The following is a 21777-nucleotide window of genomic DNA, read 5'->3' on the forward strand; positions in this document are numbered from 1 at the left end:
AGACAGGCACAGCAGGTAAATAATGATAATGATCTTCTAACGAGCTCGCATCTGCGCAGCACCTCGCCTCCAACTGAATCCCGAAATGCTTTACAAAAAATAAAATGATCCCAGCACGGTCCCGCAGCCCTTTCCTGGTTTGTTGCCAGCACTGAAGGGGAGTGCGGGGAACGCTGACTCCTCGCGGGGCTCAGCTGTGCCCGGCTCCGGGCCAGAGCACCCTCGGGACAATCCCACAAACGCACCAGGACCTTTTTGGAAAAGGCCCTCCTGCACGGCATCCTCGGATTTTTTTCCAGCCGATTACCTCCCAGCTCTGGGAACCACCATTTAGGAGCTCTTAGACTGGTTCTTTTGGGATGTGACCTAAAAATGAAAGTTTTGATCCAGCCCTTGGTTTCCTCCCGAGCTTGGAGCAGAAGCTTTCAACGCACCTGGTTTAGGGCAACCTCCAAATCCTGATCCACCTCCAGGTTAATCACCTCAGTAACCCGGAGCTGTTATCAGCTCTCTGCGGGCTGGAATGGGTGTGATTCCCCAAGCTGTGGGGGAATCCCGCCTCCACGAGCTTTGGAGTAAAAGGTGAGTGCTCAGGGCTCAGTTCCAGCCCGGCCCTGCTCTAATTTCCAACTCTATTTGTTCTATTGAGTGGTTATCAAGTTAAAAATGCAAGGACTATGGATTTCTTTCCAGTTTAAACATCTGAAAACAAATGTGCTAATGAGCAATCTGACCACTATAAAAATGATTACTGACGGCACTTCAAGGACCCAACTTTACTGCCTTCAAAAGCACCCAGAGCAGCAGAATGCAAGTGGCTGTCCCAGGGCCATCCATCCAGCCTTGGCCAGGGGGAACTTCCAGATGAATGCTTACAGGAGAATAAAACAGTCAGAGAGAAAGAAAGGAAAGCCAGGAATCAAATAATCTCTTGCCAAAGCTGCTCCAAGCCTCCTGCAACTGATTCATGCTTAAGAGGCCGGAGGATGAGATTTCCAGGTGCTCTGAATCTCTTCCACCAGTGCAGCTCAGCGTGGCAGAGAGCAACGCTCCGGGTGGGAAGGGACCCTCCTGGTCCAGGTGCAGCTTCACCTGGGGCTTTTCCTACCGGGAATTTCCAGGTACAGCCTCCCCGAGGGCTTTTTTCCTGCCAGGGATTTCCTCCTACACCCACCGAGGGGAAGGAGGAAAAGAGAAATTACAGAGCTACTGGGATCCAGGCTTCAGCTTCGAGGTATTGAACAAAGCCGTGCCCTTCCTCAGTGCCTGGTGACTGATGGTCCAGTTGGAGCTGCCCATCTGTTAGGACATAATCCTCACTGAAGGAACAAAGAGGGGCATTAAAAACCAAACCCTGCTCCATTTAAACACAGATTGGAGATTTATGGGCGTTTCAGCGGCCCCTTGTTCCTCTGGTGATTGCCCATTCCGGGCGCTCTTTGTTTTCACAAACAACCGCCCCTTCTCCCCGTGCCATCGCTTTAGAGCCAGGAAAAGGGACAGGTGCCAAAGACGAAGTTATTTAAGGCATCGTTTTATCATCCCCTGGAACGGACAGGAGGGACAGAGCCAGCCCAAGGCCACGATCCGAGCACAGGTGGGATCCTCTCCCACGCCCTGGCACGGCCGCTTCTGCCCTGGCACGAGTGGAGCTGGCTCCGGGCATAGCAGAGCGCTGCCATGGGGACTCCCATCCCATCCCATCCCATCCCATCCCATCCCATCCCCCTGAACAGGAGGACGCCCACGGGCTGGTGAGGAATGCAAAGGTTCCACAGGGGACACATCGGCCTCATCCCCCGGGCACCGCAGGGCAGCGGGCAGTGCCAGGTCCCTGCCGGGAGCAGGTCAGGGATGAGGCTGTGAGCGATGCAGGGGATGGCACCGGTGACTCAGCCACCCCCCAGCGCTGACAGCCAGGACGTGCCACCACAGCACTGCCACACGCACCGCTCAAAAGCTTTTCCTTCTAGGTGAGACTGAATGAGGCCAGGATTGCGGGAGGAGGAGGGGGAAGAGCCGGTCAGCTTCACCTCAGCTCCAAGGCGTGAGCAGGAGACTCCCACGCCGGCAGCTGGGCCAGAGCAGGCAGCTGGAAGCAGAGACACAGCTCAGGGTCACGTCCTGGCTTCGTCACCGATCTGCTGTCCCTTAGCTTCGCTCTCCTCCTGCGTTTGCCCTCCTTGTCCCTCCAGACTGCAGCATCTTCCACACCTGAGAATTCAGAGCCTCCCTGGCACGGACGGCTCCAGTCCGAGGAAGTCGAACCCCTGCAGTGGAATTGGTAACACAAAGAAAGAGGAAAATAAGGGGCAAGAACCTTCCCTAGGGTGGTTTCCTACCCATCCCTGAGAGCCATCAGCCTCACACAGAGGGGAACGGTCTCACTGCGGGTCTGCCCTGCACAGGCAGCCAGGAGCAGCCAGAATTCCCAATCCCAGGGAAGCAGCAGCGCACGGCAGCCCAGCCCGATTCAGAGGGCACGCCAGGATAGAGAACACACTCCTGCCTTCAGATGAATTGGAAGTGAACCACGGATTGCTAAAAGCATGTCAGGGGATGAAAGTGGCTCTGCTGCTGACTAATTGGTGCTCAGGAGCAGCCCAGCTTTGGGTGGCTTTGCCAGAGCCACCGTGGGCATCCTCGCCCTGGCAGTTCCAAGTCAGATTTGCTCTAAGCCCTCGTGCATTTGCAAGCCTGGCTGCTCCAGCCCCGCACTCCCGCTGGGAGCCGAGAGCCGAGGGCTGATCCCACAGGCTCTGAGCAGCCACCTGTCAGGTCCCCTGCCATGCAGAGAAAGTCGCTCCAGCTGCTCTGCCAGAGGCTCCCGAGGAGCCAACGCTTCTCCTGGCACCGACAGCCGGCTCAGCAGGGCCAGTGGGACCGGCAAACGGCAGCCACCAGCCCTGGCTGGCACAGGCACAGAGCCCACGCTGACAGAGCCAGAGGGGGCTGGGTTTAGAGTCACCTTGTCCCCAGGGGCTGAGACCGCAATCCCAAGGCTTTTCAAACGCTGGATAAACCCTGCCCTCACGGCCAGCACGCAGGGTAAGGGAAATGGAAGAGCAAGAGAGGTTAAAATCCCTCCCGAGGGTCCCTGCACTGGCTGGGACTTTGTCCTGCCGTTCTGCCCAGGGCTGATCTCATCTCTCCTCTCCTTAGAGACCTCTGCCAAGTCTGGAGCTTCCCACAAAAGGCTGGGATCGGGCGTGTCAGGGCAGTGCCCAGCACCTCCCAGCCCTGCACCAGTCCAAACTCCAGCCCTCTGCAGATGAGTTCTGCAGAGGAAGCACCGAGTGTGGCACGGAGCATCCCCCGCACGTCAGCAGAGCGCAGCCAGTACAGCCCTCCAAGGCTCTGCTCCAGCCTCGGGGAGGAGGGGAAACAACTGCTTCCCTCTCATAAAACACGGATTTTATTAGCTAGGAAAGTCAAATGGTTTTGCAGGAGGATGAACACCAGGGAAAGCTGCCCACATTGGCCAGATGTGAACTACGAGACGCAGAAGCACCTCCCAGGCAGATGCAGCTCATCCTCTGAGGTGCTGCTCTGCAGAACATCCTTCTGCTCATCCCAGCAGCTTCCTTCAGTTTAAATCACCCACTCTCCGTCCCAGAGGGGTGCCCAGGCTGTGTCCTTACACCTGGGAGAGAAACGAAATCCAGGCGACCCCGAGCAGTCACGACAACTCCTCGCTTCCTCCTGACTCTCCCGAGCACCGGTCCCTAACAACTTCCCCACCTCATCCCGCAGTGCCCCTGTCCCCTTCCCCCGCGCCCGGCTCGCCAGGCTCCCATCGATCGGGGATGAATCAGGCGGCTCGTGGCGACACGGATCGCCACTTTTCACAAGTACCGCTCGCAGATCACGCAAACACATCCTCCCAGCAGAACACTTCAGAGAGCCTTCGCAAGCAATTAACGTCGCCGGGCTCCCGCCGGGGAGTGGGGGACATTAAAGGGAACGAGCTCTGTGCAACCACACAAACTCCGATTAGTTTGTTGACACCGGCAGATCGGTGCTTTCCCCTCGCTCGTGAGACTGCTCCCACTCCCCAGGGAAGTCTCCTGGAGAAGGAGCTGGGTTTGCTCCACCCACAGAGTCCTTCTCGGGGTTCTTTCCACACTCCGGTTTTGCCAAACTGGGGCTGATCTTTGGTTCCCAGCCCTGCCCACCACCTCCAGGCCGTCCTCACAGCCCCTATCCACCCCAGGAGAGTAGGCAGGACAGTCCCCATCCCTGGCATTCAGAAAATCCGGCTGTGCTCCTGGAGCTCAGCAGGACTCCAGCTCCCGTTGATCCCACAGGGATCAGACACCCTCAAATTGCAACCGGGCAATTCGTCTGAGCAATTGATGGGAAGAGTTGAACGTTCATTCCCTCACACCCCGTTCACCAGTGCCCCAAAGCCCCAGGCCTTCCTTTCTTCCCCTAAATCCGCAGGTTTGTGCCCTTCCTCCGTTCCTGGAGAGGTGACCTGCGGGGAGCTGCTGCCCAGCGGGCACGGGGTGATCCTGCCAGTCCAAACACCAATAATTACAGCACATTTACACCCCGCAGCTTGCACTGAGCTGAACGAACTCATTTAAGTCAGCAACAACGGGTCAAGCCAACAGTAACTTGTCTCCATCAGGCCTCCGGAAGGGCCAGAGGAGCTGCGGGAGGGAGAAGCCCTTTTATCCTAATTAAAGCACAAGGTGGCAGAGCTCAGCTCCCACCTTTCCAACACCTTCCACTAAACTGCTTAATCACAGGCAAACGAGTTTCTGTAATTACAGCAGGAAGGGATTTATCTTGGGTCGCAGAGGTGGAGTAGCACGACCTGCAGAGAAAGGCGGTGTCAGCAAAGAGGCTGCCGGATGTGCAAGGGGTTCTGTGAGTCCCTAAATCCCTCCCTGATCCATTCCAGAGCCAGCAAACATCAGTTTCTGTATGCTCAGACTCCAGGGATTGGCTCTGTGTGCTGTTTGGCACCAAAGAACTTCTCCAGGAGGGAGCAGGAGCATCCCTGGGAAGGGAGGATCCGTGGCAGGTGGGCAGTTCCCTGCTCCATGCTCAGGGAGTTTTGCTCCTGGCTGAGCAATCCAAACCCAAATCTGTTTTTTCCTCTCAAGACAAATGAAGATGTTTTTTCCAAGCTGGAATGGGATTTGACCACTGGACTGATTTTTTTTCCTGCAGCCCTGTTCTGTCACAGCCTGAGAGAGCCACAAGGGCCATGGGGGCACTGAAAAGGGGCTCCTGCAGCAGCTCCCCCTCCTCTATATCCATCCCCTGCTTTTGCAAACAGCTGGAGAAAAGAATTCCTCAGCTTCACCAGGGCCTTCCCTCAGCAACCATGCTTAAGTCAATATTTATTCGCTGTATATGGCAACTTCAGTCGGGGACTCAGGAAAACAAACACTGCTGCACTCAGTGCCTGGGAAAGGCAGCGTTTGACTCAGCACCATCTCCAGCGACTTCCCAGGAAAGCTCTGGAGCTGGAGCTGCTCTTGGAATGCTCTGGAGCAGGTGCCGCTGCCACCAGCAGCCTGGGGACCTGCCTGAAGCCACCAAGAGCAACACAGTGTGTGTTCCTCTGCTCAGGACTGGCAATTTAACCGAGCAGGAGGGGCTGCAGCCCCAGCCCCGTCTGATCGATGCTGCACACATGCAAATAGGCACAACGGCCTCTCTCCGAAAGCTCAGCAGGATTTCTCCATCTCCACAGCCTCTCCAAGGAAAGCAGGGCACGGAATTAATTCACGACAGGCCGCCACAGAGTCCATTTCCAGGGCCCGGCTCAGCGTCCCTCAAAATCAAGAGGAAAATCATTTCCCTCAAGCTCTGGGTTAGGAATTAAGGGCACGCAAAGCACTCGGGACCCAGAGCAAACGCAAGGAAGGGGCTGAGCGCTCCAAGCGCTGCCTGTCCAAAGCTGCCTCGGGCAGTCCGGCTGCTCCCGGCCACCGGAGCCTCCCCTGCGCTCCCAAAGTCCTGCCTGGCAATAGCCTGGGAGCTGCAGATCTCATCTCGCTTCCAGAGCACGCTCCCACAGCAGCACACCGGCCTTTCCCGACTCCGTCCCCTTCTTTGCCCGCAGATTCTTCCCTTCCCACGGGACTTCCCACCCCTCCCGGCAGCTTTGCCTGAAGGGCTGAGCCGGGTCTTGGCTGCATCCCCGGGAATCCCTGTGCGTGGCAATCCATGGGCTCGGTGGGAAGCAGCTCCAGCCTTTGGATTAGACTGGCAAGAGCACTAATTAAAAAAAAAAAAAACAAACCAAACTACTAGACCAAAACTACAACAGCAACAACAAAAATCAGGAGCTTCTGTTACACCCAGAAGCAGCAGGTTCATGCACTTTTGGAAGCACTTCTGAAAGGCAGATTAGATCGATGCAGAGATGGAAAGCACAGGCAGCACACAGGCAGCAGTCCCTTGTTTTATTCCACACAGCCTCACATTAAAAAAAAAAAAAATTTAAAAATTCCCCTAAACCAAAAAAAAATTACAGTCGGGAAAGCAGAGCAGGAACAATGATTTCTTGATTTCCCATATTTTATTTTCCCCACCAGCGATTTCCAGATCAAACCCACTCGCTTTCCAAGGCCCAGCGGGGGCTTTTTGCCCCCCCAGCTCAAGCTGAGCTCTTTGACTTCACACCCGACCCAACGCGAGCCCCCCACCCCAGAGCTGCGATGGCTCCGTGCCCGAACCGGGCAGGGGGACTCCGGTTCCCTCCTCGGCGGCTGCAACAAAATAGAAACCAAAACCCAACCAATTTCATTTTTCTGGTCTGGGACAATGCCCCACGTCCCGTCTGGAGCCTGTCCTGAGGACCCCGGCAGCGACCCCGCACTCGATGCTTTCCCCACCCCATTCACCCCCTCCACGCTCACCGGTGCGGGACTCGGTGCGTTAATTAAAGGTTAATGAACGTGCTCAGAGCACAGACATCAGTGCCCTCTATTGGGACCAGTCAGAAGGGTCTGTGGGGGAGCACTGGGCGCCCTGCGTAGCTCCCAGCGAGGGCTGGGTGTGCCCTGGCGGGGGAAGCGCCGGTGGAGGCGGGAGAGGTGCAGTACCGGCTCGGATGAGTCCTCCCCGCACGGGCTCCTTCATCCCCCTCCCCCATCCCATCCCATTCCTGGCACTGCCTCCTCACAGGGCTCCCCCAGCCCCAACACTCCACATTCCAGGCTCTGGGATGGAAAGGTCCCTCATGGAGCACTGGGAGCACAGGGATGAGCCCGTCCCTCACCCCGAGCTGGGCTCCAGCCCCACCATCCGCCCGGCCGGGCACCTCCAGCGCTCCGAGCTGAATCGGCTGTGACAGCGCTCGGGAAAAGCAAATCCCCAGGGAAAGGGAAGGAAGGGGGAAGGTGGGCTTTACAATTTATAAAACCACTCTCAGTTTGACTGCATTAGCTTTGCCTTAGGCTCCAAAACACAACGAAAGCCAAGCAGCGAGGAGGGGAAAGAGGGATTGGGGGGAGAGGGGGAATGGCAACGAAGGAGAAAGCTGTAATTGCAATTGCTGGAATTCACTTTTAATGCTGGCTGCTGAATACAGTAAACACACTCTCAAGTCCAGGGAATAAGGATTGATTTTTCTCTTTTTTTGCAAGTGTTCCAGTGAAAAGCTTCAAATCAATCCTGTTCTGACAGACACTTTTTTGCCTCTTGGCCTCCAATTACTCACTCTCCACATCCACCCTTCCCAGATCTCACCTTCACCAGGCACACCTGATGCTGAAGGAGCACTGTTTGATCCAGAATCACACCCTACACTGCCAGGGGGGCCAGAGGGGCCCCCAGGGATGCAAAACCCCAGCACAAGAGGGGCTTTGCCTGCAAAACACAACTGGGGACAAGGGACAGCAGGAATGGAGAGGAGAGGAGAGGAGAGGAGAGGAGAGGAGAGGAGAGGAGAGGAGAGGAGAGGAGAGGAGAGGAGAGGAGAGGAGAGGAGAGGAGAGGAGAGGAGAGGAGAGGAGAGAGGAGGTGCATGGGGGTGTGGGGGTATTTTTCCCTTGTCACAGCTCCGTAACACCGCGGGTGGTGTTTTGAGGGCTCAGGCTGAAGCTCTGGGCTGGACACAGAACCCACAGGAACTTTTTGGTTGTTGTACTGAACCTTCAGCACCTGCTGCAGAAACACCAAGGACTCAATCCCAGTGGGAGTCCCCTCTCCCACCCGCCTCCCACACACCCCTCCAGCTCTCCAGGAGCCACAGGATTAGGTACCTCCCCAACGTTTCATTTTCCAGCTATGGCTGAGCCAAGGCAAAAGGCTGGATTTTCATCCCAAGGTATTTGCAGCTTCCTGGCGATGTTTGGTCCCTGCCAGGTTTCCCAGAGGCAGGAGCTAAGGGGGAAGAGCTCTGTGGGAGATCCCAGCGAGTCCCACCAGCTGCTCAGTCCCTGCAGGAGATCTTCAAAGCAAGGCAAAAAATGTCACTTAGCCAGGGAACAACTCCAGGTTCTTTTGTAGCCTCTGCAGGGGGACAGCATCAGACTGCAACCTGAGCGTGGCACTGGCTTTGATTGTCTCCTGTGACTGAGGTGGGAAGATGTCATCGGGGTTTTGATGCTTCCCAGGACTCTAGCCCCTGCATGGCAGCGTTTTATTCATCTGCTCCACGAACAGAGGGAGGAATATTGGCTGGAAAGTCTGGATTGTGGGATAGGCACTGCAGGCCCCGTTGTCACACAGAGAGGGAACAGAGTCTCCTATAAACTCAAGGTTTACTCAGTGGTCTCAGAGGTCTTTTTCAGCCTAATTGATTGCGTGATGATGAGGCAAAGCTGATTCTTTGTCAAGTTTTAATTCCAGGCGAGGCTTAAACAGCTTCTCCTCTGCTCCCGTGGCAGAGGGAAGCTCCAGCTGCCCGTGCTCATGGCACAATCCCACACTGTGCAGGCACGGTGGGACAGGGCTGTGCCAGGGAAATGCCACCCATGCAGGGGACAGAGCTGTCCTTACGGCCTGATCAAACACATCCTGCCAGAAAGCCACAGCTGACATTTCCTAGGACAAAACTTTCTCCAAAGCAGACACAGATGGAAGCAGACACTCACATCCCACAGCTCCTGCCACACGTGCTCTCCCTTTTCCTCCCTGTTTTCCCCACATGGATCAAGACCTCCTGGCACAGAGAATTTGCTCTCATTCCCAACACCCAGCACGAGGAAGAGTTACCGCTGCAGTGACATGACCTTCAGCTGCTCACAGCCCAGACATTTCCTTCTGACAGCTCCCACATTCACCCTCGAATTATATGTACTCTATACGACTGTTAAGAATAATCACAGTATTTGCAGTGGTGTGTTAGGCACCAAATTATGTATAGGCAAAGCGATTAGAGAGCAGAACAAAGCGGTTGTTCATGCAGCTAATGGCCAAAGTACCACTATTTTCCATCAAGACAATTTGCAGCCAGCGTAGCATCTTCTCACTCCCCAGCCAGGAGCAGCTTCGTGTGAAATCTTCAAAAACAACTCTGTTATCACAAGTCTCAACAGCAGAGCTCGGAGGGGGTTGTAACAGCCTTGATAGTCCTTAATTCTTCTCACCCCACCGCCTTTCCCTCCTGTCCCAAGTGCATTCCTCTGGGAGACGTGGCTGAGCGTTGCCGCAGCCAAGTTGTGTATCCAGCGCTTAATGGCATTAAAACTTCTGCTGACTCCCATCTTTAGATAAAAACCTGCTCTTTAGGTTTGTTTACTAAAAATCAAAATCAATAACTATCTCAGGTCACTGTCTTACAAGCCTTCACTCTCAGCCTCGCATCCAGATCCCTGTTTTCCAGGAAGATGCCAGAATATGCTCAAACCATGCACAAAATCTGTGTTTTCTACCTTTGCCAGAGTATTTTTGTGGGTAAAACCTTTGGGTTCAGGTCACCGCTGAGGTCCTCCCTCCTTTTTTCCATGGGTCTTGTCCAAAAAGCCAAGCACCTGCTTTCTAAAGCCTGCCCAAGTCTGAACAAGGAACCAGAAGGAATGAGTCCAAGGCTAGAAGGAACTCTCCTGTGCCAGGCCCTTGGAAATGAGATCCAACACAGTGATGACTCCATCAAACCGAGAAGGAGAATATTTTAATGGCAGATTGTCCCATGGGGGTAGGAAGGAAACACCAGAACTTCTAGGGAGATGAGGAATCTCAGGCTGGAGCTGATGAGAACCTGGGACCAAGGATGGAGAAGGTGCAGGAACTGCGGGGAAGGAAGTGATGAGGCTTTGGGAGCAGGAGAACAGGAATGCTGGTGCCCTTGGTAGCTCTGGCTCCAAGGTTGATGGAGCTGCCAGGAGGTACAGCATGTTCTCTCCTATTGATCTATCAATGTCTGCTCTCCAGAGGAGGGATTACTCACTTCTGATAACACAGCAAGGTTGCCTCTGATGAAAATCAATGGCTCTGACTACCCAGCCTTCATTTAATTACATCACGCTGTAAATCCAGCGGGAGCGGAGCAGGGACATTCTCCACCAGCACCTCTGCTCCATGTTCCTCTCCCCAGTTCTGCACAAGTATCTTCCCGAGGTTATCAAGATAAATGGCCTTGATGAGCGGAGTTTTGCTGTCTGTTCTGTGGCCAAGGAAAGGACACGGGGACTTCTCCGTCACCTTGGCCCACAGCTGGCAAAGCCAGCCAGCAAGAGAAGGACACCAGAGATGTGCAGGCACATTCCTGGCAATTAGCTTTGTGGGAAGGAGGATTGGATTAAGACTGAATGTGAGATCAGGCAGCTTTTTACAAGCTAAATAAGCAACAAGCAGTCTGAGAGAGATTTCTCCCCCTGTTTACAAGGCCAACCAAGGCCAGGTTAATTAATCTCTCTTTCCAGCTGCCCTCCTCACTAGGGCTTGTTCCTCACTTTGAGCAAAATACCCGAGACAGCTGCTCAGATCTCTCACATTGCAGGGTGATGAAAACAAAGGCACAGATGAAAATTGCTTTAGAGCTTAGCCTCTCGCAGACAACAAACGTGCCCGTGCTGTAATTAGGACTAGGCATGCAAAAAAAAAGAACCAGATCTTTGACTGGTGCTTAACCAAGGATAGTAAATAAAAATAACAACAATCCCTTCCCATACACACAGAGCACACACAGAGGCACAAAACCAGGCAGGCCTATTTTCCTGCAGCTCACAAAAGAGCGTGGTTCATCTCTCTTGATCCTCGCACAAAGGCAGATCCCAGCACAGGCTGTGGCTCTGTGCATGCTAAAACCCGGCAGCGACGCCCTATCAAAACAAGGCATTCAAACACACTCTGCTGCCCCTGGGGAGAGTTTATACCCGGCACAGACACGCAGCCAGCGGCGGTTCATGAATCGCTCAGAGCTGTTCAACTCCAGCAGCCAGGGCTGCAGTGCAGAACATCCTCTGAAGCTGTGGCACAGCCCCTGCCACGCTCCCAGCCAGCAGCTGGACATGCCAGCACTGCCATTGGGAGCTGCCCTGCCTCCTCCTCCCCCTCCTCCTCCTCCTCTTCCTCCTCCCCCAGACACGGTTTAAGGCAGTTGGTGGCAGAGATAAATTCTCCCGTGTTTGTTTCAATGAAAAAGTCCCAATGTTTTCTTTCCCTCGCCATTAACAGCACAATCAGAGCCGTGAGGCCTCAGCCAGCCCTCCCCACACAAACACCCTCCATCCTCAGCTCATCCCAGCTCCTTTCCCAGCACTTACGCAGAAAACAGAAGGCGAAAGCCCAGCAGGCACCAGCAGCAGACACTTCCACAGCCTTGCAGTTAAACCCAGGAGCTGTGGTGCTTTAACACAGCTGGCAAACATCTGTGTGCGAGTCTCCTGTCTGGGGAGAGCTGCAGGAAGCTAAAAACCCTGAGTTTACTGGGGTTTGGGTAATGGGGTTGATGGGCAGCAGGATCTATCTGGCTGTCCAGGAACCTCAGTCAGCACCAGGCTTTGCCCTGTCCCAGGAGAACATTTCTGCTCTCACCAACTCCACAGACAGCAGCCACAAAAGGCCAAAAAAACAGGCCAGAAAGTGCAAGAGCTCTCCTGGCTCGGCTGCCTGGCTGTAGGAGAGCCTGCAGGTCCAGCAGGGCTGGCTGAGCATCTCTCACAAGAGATGTCTCCCTTCCTCCTCTGTCAAGGTCTCCTCTCCAAGCATGTCCTCTCTGCCAGCTGGGCACGGCTCTGCAGCCAGGCTTGGAGCAGGAGGCAGGTGCCAAAGCCTTGAGTCACCAGGCTCAGAGCCCTGCCAGAACCTGGGGACACAGGGAAGGAGCAGCCTCCGTGTGTGCTCGCTGCTCCTCAGGATCCAGACGTCATCTCCAACCCACTTGCTGAAGGCTGACGCGTTCTGGGGAGGAATAAGACACCCTTAGGAAACAGCTCTTCCTCCTCAGCAAGGGTGTCCTGAAGGAATTGCCAAAAATATGTTTTTCTCAGGGTTTTTGTGAGGGCTCTCCTGGCAAAAGGACAGGCTGCAACCCCAGGGAAAGGGGCTGTGGAGCCAGGCAGTCATCCTACAAACACGGAGGCAAAACGCTGCCTGGTCAGGAGTGGTCAGCAGGTTTCGCTTGGAAGGATTATGGCAGAGATTCTCAAGTGAGGGCTCTCTAAGGAAAATGACAGGGCAGGGAAAAACACCCTTAATTTCTAGATTGTCTTATTTCTTAGCCCCGTTGCTATCAATTGCTTTGAGATACGGCCATGGATACCAGCAGACAACTTGCACTCCTTATCCCTGGCTGTGGAACAACCCTAGAACAGGGAAACTGCTCCTGGCCCAGTGACCTCGGAGGTGAACTCCACTTTCTCTGCTGTAAACAGAAAGACTGAGCTCGGTTACCAACAGCACATTCCCAAGATTCTTGCCTCAAATGTGGCTCAAATTGGCTAATGCATTAGGAGATTACTGGGGTGGAAAGGGCAGGGGAGATGGACGGTATGCAATCACAAGGGCCTCGTTTCTCCTGGAAGCTCTATTAATGGACAAGGAGCCCTTCGGCACAGAGATAAGCCCCAGGCAGAGGGTAGCAGTGAGGAAGACAGAAGGAAAGTGCCTTCTGGGATTGATCCTTCCTGTTCCACTGGCACCTTGTCCCAGGCCTTCCCTGCATCAGCATTCAAGGGGACAATTCCCTGTCACACACAGCAACAGCTGACCGGTAATTAATCCCAATGCCAACACTGCCCGAACCTCTCCCACTCCTTCCACGTTAATTTATTTAATTTATTGCTGTATCATTGCCAGACCCAGTTCTCTCCACACAACTGCAAAGGGGAAAGATCTGGAAGTTATCCCAGGGCCGTGTAAGACAAGAAATCACTTCCCACGTCCAGTCCTGAGGCTCGCTTTGATCATGTAAACACACACAAATCAATTGGCTGCAGGATGGATGCCAGAGGTGGGTGACAGGTATTCCAGGGACCCACAGTCATGGCTGCTGGAGCCTCTGCACCAGGAAGAACATCCCTTATCCTGGCTGACTTTGATGGAGGGATGCCAGCTGGCATCAGGGATGATTTATCCTTTGTCACACAGCTCCTCTGCAGAGCTCGACAGCAGCACTGGGAACACTCAGGCCCAGGAGCAAAGTCTCCTTAAGTGGGTTCAGCAGACCTGGGTCAGTTCTCAGCTTCAGGAGCCCCCGGCCTGGGATGGCATGGCCCAGAACGTGGCACAGCTCAGTCTGACTGGATTTAGTTCAGAGCTCCACACTCGCACCCTCTGCCGTGCCGTTTCCTTCCTCTGAGCTCTTCCAGCCAAGCTTGTTAAGCCTCATCACAAACTGTAAACCTCAAGCCCGAGTTCCACCACCGCCCCAAGCTCGTCACCCAAGCGTCGGGAGATTTCTGCATGACTCCAGCAAATCATTTAATCCCTGTACCTCATTTCCTCTGAGGGATCATTCCACCTCGGTTTCTCAATCTCTGGGATAAAGACCATCATCAGATTTAGGAACTGGGGGGGGGTGGGGGGGGGGGCCCGGGGCAGGCAGACGGGGTCCAGCCACGATGGAGATCCAAATGCTGTCCCTGCTCCCCTGAGGAGCCGCACCAGCTGAGGATTCATTCCCCAGTGACTTCTCCCTGAGCTCCAGCTCCCAAAGGCTGCTGACAGCACACGTGCTGCCGCGGCACGCGGAGCTGACCGAGCAGCTTATCGCCTTCTCCCCGGCTTATTACACCTCGGCAGCTTTGTATCTGGGAAAAAGGAACACTGGGAGCCCATCTCAGCGCCAGCTCTCGAGCAGGGCCCGAGCAGCTTTGAGAGCAGAGAGCTGAGATAAACACAGGCCCTGCTTTGTCAGGGGCTCTTTATCTCCCTGAGGGGTCTGTGCAGGCAGGGCAGGAGCGCACAGATATCTCACCAGGGCACTCAGGCTCTGTTCCGGCAGCTTTCCACAGGGAGAAGGTTTCTGTTCCCAGAAGAAAAGGCAGGTATCTGTCAATACCCTGAGTGGGGTCCCCAGCCCCTCCCCCAGGACGGACAGCACCCCAGTGGCTCAGCGTGCCAGCAGTCCAGGGCAGCAGAAGGATTTGGGGGGTGAACTTACATCCTCAGCTCGCAGGGAAGTGCAGACACAAGGGCAGACTCTTCTTCCCCTGGAGACCCCAAGGAAAAAATCCCTGTGGGGATCATGGAGGGGGGGCAAAGCTGGGGCACAGCAGTTTGGCCAGGGCTGCTGAGCAGAGGTGGCAGGAGCAGGAGCGGGTCCCTGTGCCCTGTGGGGTGCAAGGCCGGGCCATGGCAGCCACGCTGTGCTCGCTCGGGGGGAGGAGGCCGCAGCTCCCTCCTCACTCCCAAAGCAGCTCCGGTGCCAACTCCTTTCTCCACTACACAAAGACGTCAGCTCTTGGTGACACCGAAATTGCGGTTTAGGGGAGCCCTGTACCTGTCAGGAGACAAAGCCCTGACCCTGAGGTTGCCTCCAGAGCTCTGCAGATGGCTCAGGCACTGCTGGTATGGGGTTTGGAGGTGTGGGGAGGGAGAATCCTCCTCAGCCACCAGCAGCAACCAACGGCGCCGTGGTGGAAGCAGCGTGTGAAATGAATGGAAATGGAAATGGAAATGGCTCCACTCCTCCTCAAGGAGCCTCTGGCAAAAGGGCTGGGAGCTCACAGCCTCTCCTGCCTGCTCCGTGCCATGGCCTCCAGGAGGAGAGGAGAGGAGAGGAGAGGAGAGGAGAGGAGAGGAGAGGAGGAGTTGGGATGGCCCAGCCTCAGCCTCAGCACCATGTCCTGACCCACAGCTCTGAGGTTTTCCCAGGACACAGCTCACATCCCAAAGGAGAGGAAGATGAGAATGCAATGCCATGGCCAAGAGCCCTGCCTGGCCCTGCCACAAGAGCTGGAGAGGGAAAGGATTTAACCCAAGGTGGCCAAAGGCCTCAGATTTAACCCAGGCAGGCAGCAAAATTCAACCACGTTCAGTGCTCAGTGGGGTGAAGGCTCCAATCATCAGCTCAACTTTGGGCCAGGGAGCCTGGCTTCCCTCTTCTAGCTCAAACTCAGTGCAGACTTCACCTTTCCTCCTCTAGCATGGATCAATCCATGGAAATGAGCTCCAAGACACAGCACATTGTTGGAATACGCTCAGAGATGCGGTTTAAGGAAATCAACGGCATCCTGGAGCCCCAGGCAAGCTCCCTGCAGAGAAAACACCAAGGTGGTGTAAAGCAGCTTCTTCTTTTTATTTTGTACCCCCTCGGGCTGAGGGGAGCCGGGAGGTGAGGGCAGGTGGGTACCGTTCAGGGGGCACTGCCCCACGCTGGCATCACCACCACAGCCTCAGCCTGCAGGTGAGCCCCCTGCCCCGACAGCAGAGCACACAGAGGGAGTGTTTCTAATTAAAAAACCCTCTGAAAGCTGCTTCGGAAAGAAATAATTTAAAGAAAAAAAATAATTAGGGAAAAAAAAAAAAAAAACCCACCATATCTCAATTGCGAAGTTCCTGCTGGAGCCGTTTCATTTCCATTTTGCACCACAATAGGAGGAGAGCAAACAATGGCTGAGAGGAAGCAGCCTGATTGTGGGGAGGAGAAGTGCCACGCTCGTTTTTCATCAAACGTGGGTGAACCCGATTTAAAAAAATAGAAAAAAATAGAAATATATCAATTTGCTCACTTCATTATCTCCCCCCCTCCACCAAAAAAACATCCCCTCAGGAGAGCTCATTGCAGCTCCTTCCCAGCCTTGCTCGCCCACAGCCTCAGACCTGCTCAGGCTTCTTCTCTCCCTCCTTCCTCCCCAGACTGGGAGATGTGGGAAGGAAAGGGGCATTCCAGGGCCACCATCCCCAGTGCCACCAAAGGGCCACCTCTGTCAGGCTGGAGCTGGGGAGAAGCACTCGTCCCACCCAACAGCGGCGAAGAGGAGGGGAAGGAAGAAGATTCCGCCGGCATCACTTCCAGCAGGGCCGGGAGGGCCTCCCTTGCCAGCCGGGCGCCTGTTCAGGGTGACAGCTCCGGGTGACAGCGATCGGAGGGGATTCACCACCGCCGCTTCCAGCGTTCCCATGGCGACGGGCGCTCGGTGCAGCGTGTGAAACACTCCATTCGCTTATTGATTGAGCCGCCGTCAAATTCAATCACAAGTGAAAATGGATTTTTTAATGCGACTATTAGCTGCTTTTGAAAGGCAAATTGAGTTCAGTTATACCGAGTCAGCCATCAAAAAACAATTTGCCATCAGCCAGACGGGCCGGAGAGGAGCCCGGCCCGGAGCAGCGGCCGCGCGCCCGAGGATCGGGAGATCCGAGACGGGAACCGCGGGGAAATACGGCTTTTCCTCCTCCAAAATGCACTGCGTGAGGAAGGCGAGGCACAAGGCTGGGCTTTGAGGGGCTGGCATGGACACGGCTCCTTGTGGGATCCGTGGCTGGAAAGGAGCAGGGGGTTCAAGGAGCAGTTTTCATCAAAAACCCAAGCGGGGCTGCAGGACAAGCACGGTGGAGGCTGTCCCCAAATATTGGGGTGCACAGGGGGAGCCAAGCGAGAAGGACACACGACCCACGGTGCTGTGGTGAAGCCCAGGCAGTGCCACCCCCTCCCTGTGCCACCCCACAGCCACCACAACCCAACAGAGCTCATTTCCTTCCAGCCGCTGGAAAATAAGACTTTTCCCTCGCTGATTAGGGAAGAAGATTCTCATTACTGTGTTAAGTGAGGATCAATATCGCAGCCAAGTCTGAAATCAGCCCTGTCTGACGAGGTGCTGAGCGCACCAGTTTCCCCAGTTTGGGGTTGAGCAGCATCTCTGGGGAGCATCCATGGCTGGGTGGAGATGGAGGAAGGAGGTGGGACAGCACAGAGCAGTTTTTAACTGAACTTGAAGTTCAGACAAAACTCTGCCAGATGTGGGAGGACTTGCCTGTACGTACATGTTTATAAATAAAACCCTCTATGCATTTAAAAAGCCACATAAAAATAAATACATGTTCCCCCTACAGAACTCGAGGATTATAACGGAGCCCATTAATTATAAACCAAATATTTTTAGACTCCCTGAGAAGCCTCCAATAAATAAATAAAAATCCAGCTTCACTTTGGGCTGCCACCTTTCCTGATTCTCCTCTCAACCCCACAAGCAAACTCACAGGCCTTATTAAACACTTGCAGGAGCAGCCCCAGAATTTCTAGAGCAGCACAATCCAAAGATCTGCTTTCAAAGAGCCTCTGCTTCCCGCAAAGCTCCAGCCCAGGCTAATGAGAGCTTAACCACATGTTTGTGGCGGATGAAATAGTATCATTTTGCAATTATTATCATTCAAACATTATTTATTTAACCCGCAGCCACATTATATTGACTGCAGAATTGCTGTCATTTTTACTTTTGATGGCTCTCTTATTGAGCTGAGTGTGAGGAATTGTGTTCCGTGTTCCCAGTGTGGGGGAGGCTTTCCCTGCTCCCTGACCCTCTCCCCAGCCAGGTCCAAGTCTCTGCCCCAGAGCTGGTGGTGTTTGGTACCAGAATCCCCCAAAAATGGGCATTTTCCCATCTTTTCCTCTGCTTCACCTTCCCCCACTGGCCATATTTGGGGAATTAATCCATTCTGACCCCCCAACACAAAGCCCTGTGCACCAAAGAGTTACAGATGAGGACAGAAGGTGGATTTGGTGTCACCCCTGTACCCTCCCAGCAGCTCTGAAAGCTCCTTTGTCAGAGCTGGAGAGGGGAGGCAGCAGCTGAGGAGCTCCGTGCACCCCAGGAAGTCCAAATGTGGAGATAACAGACAGCCTTGGGCTGAAAACCCTTCTCCAAGGAAGCAGCAGGATGAGTCCCAGCCAGCAGCCCTGGGGTTTGCAGCAACACAAACACCAAGGGGTGCACGACTCAGGATCTGAATGTCAGCAGGCTAAAAAAAAAGCCTGCCCTCCCTCTGTCTCCTGGCCCTGGTTCTTCTCCCACACGTCACTCTCCCGAAGCCTTGCAAGATGTATTCACACAACAGGAAATCCAACATTCCCCTTCGCCTTCTTCTTTCTTTCTCTCCTTTAATTTTCCCCAAATGTAAATGAGGAAGTCATCTCTCCTCTGGGGATGAAACATCTGCCTGGAGAAGCTTGCAGTGCAATGCAACATATTTTGATCACTGCTCCATCTAATTACAGAGAAGAGAAGAGAAAAGCCACAAAGCAGGGTTTGGGACTGTTTTTTTCCCCAAAACACAAGGCATCTGAAAAATAATAGAAAAACAGCAGCACTGACAATCAGAGCAGAGGCAGCTTCCCCATCAGCCTTGAAAAACAGCACTGGAATACGGAACCTGCTTGGAAGGAGAGGGATTGCAGGGTGAGATAGGGAAAGACTAATTGCTCGTGCCAAGGACACGTGGGAATGCAATTGGAATCTCAGTATCCTCAAAGCCGGAGGCTGCTCCAGCCAGGCCAGAGTGATCCGGCTGCACATCCATCCCTTGGGGCTCACCAGGGTCGCGTTCTCGCAGCTCCCTCACACCCACTCCAGAGCACAGGGGAAGGAGGGATGTGGGGGGAAGAGCCTTGAAGAGCAACCCACGGTCACAAGTTTCAAGACCCACCAAACCCTTGGTGTTCAGGAGCCAAGATGCAGAAGGAGCAAAGGCTGGAGCTCCAAACTGGGATGCACTGGCTCACCCCAGACAGGGACAGCAATTCTGCTCCAGAAGCAATTCCAGGCTCTTCCAGAGAAGCTCTGGAGACGCTCAGACCCAGCTCCCACCTGGCACCTGCAGGGGCAGAGCCCTCGCATTGGCCTCGGCTCCTGAAGTGACAACGGGAGAGGCCTCAAAGGCACAGCAGGCAGCACCACCCACACCCCTCGGCGTTCCAGAGGGGCTGATTGCTTCCCTTGTTTATCTCTGAAAAAATTCACCGTGAAGCGCTGGTGGGGCGCAGCCTCCAGCCGCTCGAGGATGTTGCTCGCTGCGGGTGACGGAGCTTTTAGGAGTTCCAAATAAAGCCCTAATCATAATCGTTGCTGTTTCCCTGTCTTGCTCTTCAAGCTCAAAGGGAGTCCATGGCTAAGCAGCAACAAACAGCACCTCTAACGAGACCTTGCATGGCAAGGAACCAAGCCCAGCACCAGGGGAGCCTGTTCAGCAGCCTTGCTGGAGGAGCACTGACAGGTTGTTTACAGCAGCTTTCAGAAAGGCAGTGCAAAATAAACAGGAGGCTACCTGCCTTCCACCCTTCTCCCACCCGGATTTCCAAGGGAAAACTTGATTTCCCTCCTAAATGTTTCAAGTTTCCAGAGGAGGAAAACAAAACGCTGCCTGTGATGAATGGAGGTTGGCAGCTGGTGGGGACAGGTATGGCACTTCAAGCCATGGGAAACCGGCCCGAAACATTCAGGCACCGCAAGGAAACAAAAAAGCTGATGGGAAGGATGCCCACAGACAGGCAGGGGGGTCCCAAGCCCCCGTTTTTCTTCACAGAGATTTGTCAGCAGCGTTCTGCTGGCAAGCAGGCCCCCGTCCATCCTGCCAGGCAGCTCTCTTCCAAAACAATTGCTCCGAGGATCGTCCTCGCCGTTTATTATCCTGCCTGAGCGTGAAGACACACAAGTGAGCAGCAGGTGCCTGTCTGGAGCCAATGGCGCGTAATGGTTTAATCCAAGTCCATCTGCACGTGGAGAATGGGCTGGAAGAGCTGGAGCCTACCGAGCTCATCACTGCCACCAGGAAAGCAAATGGATCCACTTCAAAATTGTGCCTGCCACAGACAGCCCGAGCTGCTCCTGAAAGGTCACATCCCTCCTCAGTGCGGGTTTAATCCAAGTCTTGTCTGTCAAGGAGAGAGAAAAACACAGCCCTGGGGCTGTCCAAGATGGAATTAGTCCTCCAAATCCTCCCCTGCGGGCACAGGCACGTGGGCATGGAGGGAGCGCGTTGTCACCTTGGCGGAGCGGTGTGTGCTCCCTCCTCGAGTGCAGCTGGTGCTGACAAGGTCAGAAGCAAGAAGAAAGCTAACGGGAGGCAGAGAGTCGGAAGATTAGTCACCATCCCGAGACCCGCGTTTCCTGGGAAATAAAGCAGCTGACAAGGGGTGGAGGACATGAGAGACGCAGGACGGTGTGGGATTCCAGGCTGGAATTCAGCCCCTGGCTCTGCCCCAAATCCACACAGCCTCTGCTTCCCTCTCTGCACGTCCTGATTCTCCTCGTGCTCCCCAGCTCCTCTCAGGACACTGGGAGCTCTCTGGCGTTTGCCGAGGGCAAGTTCTTCCAAGCACAACCAAAATCCCCAAATCCCCCCAGGGTCAAAGGGAACAACTGGCCCTAACCCCTCCCAGGACAGGCAGACAGAGAGGGGCCCGTCCCCAGCTATTTCTGCCGTCTCCCAGGACACGGGAGTGTTCCCAAGCGGATGTGTCAGTCTGTTTGGAGCATCAATGTTTGCCTAAGCAAATAGCTCGGAAAGCTCCACAAATAGCAGGAGGGTTGGTTAATTGGGAAGAAGGCAGAGAACCAGAGAGCAAAACACACGCAGGCAGCACCAAAGGCGGGGAAGAGCACGGCTGAGGGGATCTGGCCACCCCAAGGGCACGTTTGCCCTCCGTACATTGTTTTCTCCGGCCCGGCACCACTGTCAACAACACTTTCCGCATATGCAAATAGGACCATACTCCCGCAATTACACGGCAATCAGAGGCAAATTACATTCTTGCTGTTTACTTTCAGTGTCCTTAATTAATCCGGTTATTAGACGATTAATGAAGCTTGTTTGGTGAAAAACTCATAGCATTTACAGCTCGAGCTCACGCGTGCAGCCGGCTGGCATCTGGCTCCGCATCGGCACGTGCGGCTGGAGGCAGCGCGGCCAGCGCCGGTCGCCAAGGCCAGCAGAGCGGGGCGACACCGGCCCCGCAGGGCTCGGAGTGGGGGCTCAGGGCTCGGCTTTTCCAGCCGTGCCTCCGCTCCAGGAGCCCAGTCCTGCAGCTCCAGCCAAGCGCCAGCTCCCAGCTCTGTCTGGAGACACAGCCCCCGCCTCCCTGCTCCTCTCCAAAGGCAGCAGGACCCACACCGGCAGCTCCCACCGCTCTGGAAGCTGCTGGAGAAGGTTCCCAGCCCCGTGCGGCCGCTGGCCCCCGTCATCCCTCTCCTCAGCCGGCTCCCAAGGCACCCTGCCCTCCCCAAAGGTCACCCCAGCTCGTGTTTGGTTAAGCTGCCGATAATGAAGTGGCATGTTCATCTAATGATCAAATTGCTGCACCACGAGCATGAAAGGCTGAGGAGAACTAATTAAGAAGCTCATTTGCATACTCCAGCGTTTCCGGTGCACGTATGGGGTTCCCATAGCAACCGGTACAAAAGCTGGTGATGGTGTGTGGGTTTTAGT

At 54.7% G+C, this 21777-nt stretch overlaps 1 long non-coding RNA gene across 1 annotated transcript in view; it reads right to left on the reverse strand.

Moving 5' to 3' along the window:
- LOC121672748 overlaps positions 1-21777 on the reverse strand; it is a 32722-nt gene that overhangs the window by 6714 nt on the left and 4231 nt on the right. The window contains exon 2 of the long non-coding RNA XR_006018967.1: positions 2034-2270. This is a non-coding gene — a long non-coding RNA (uncharacterized LOC121672748). The remainder of the gene's footprint in view (positions 1-2033; positions 2271-21777) is intronic.

This window comes from Corvus kubaryi, unplaced genomic scaffold, assembly GCF_017639235.1.
Source record: "Corvus kubaryi isolate FWS band 111438036 unplaced genomic scaffold, C.kubaryi_AGA036_p1.0 64926, whole genome shotgun sequence".
NCBI lineage: Eukaryota > Metazoa > Chordata > Aves > Passeriformes > Corvidae > Corvus > Corvus kubaryi.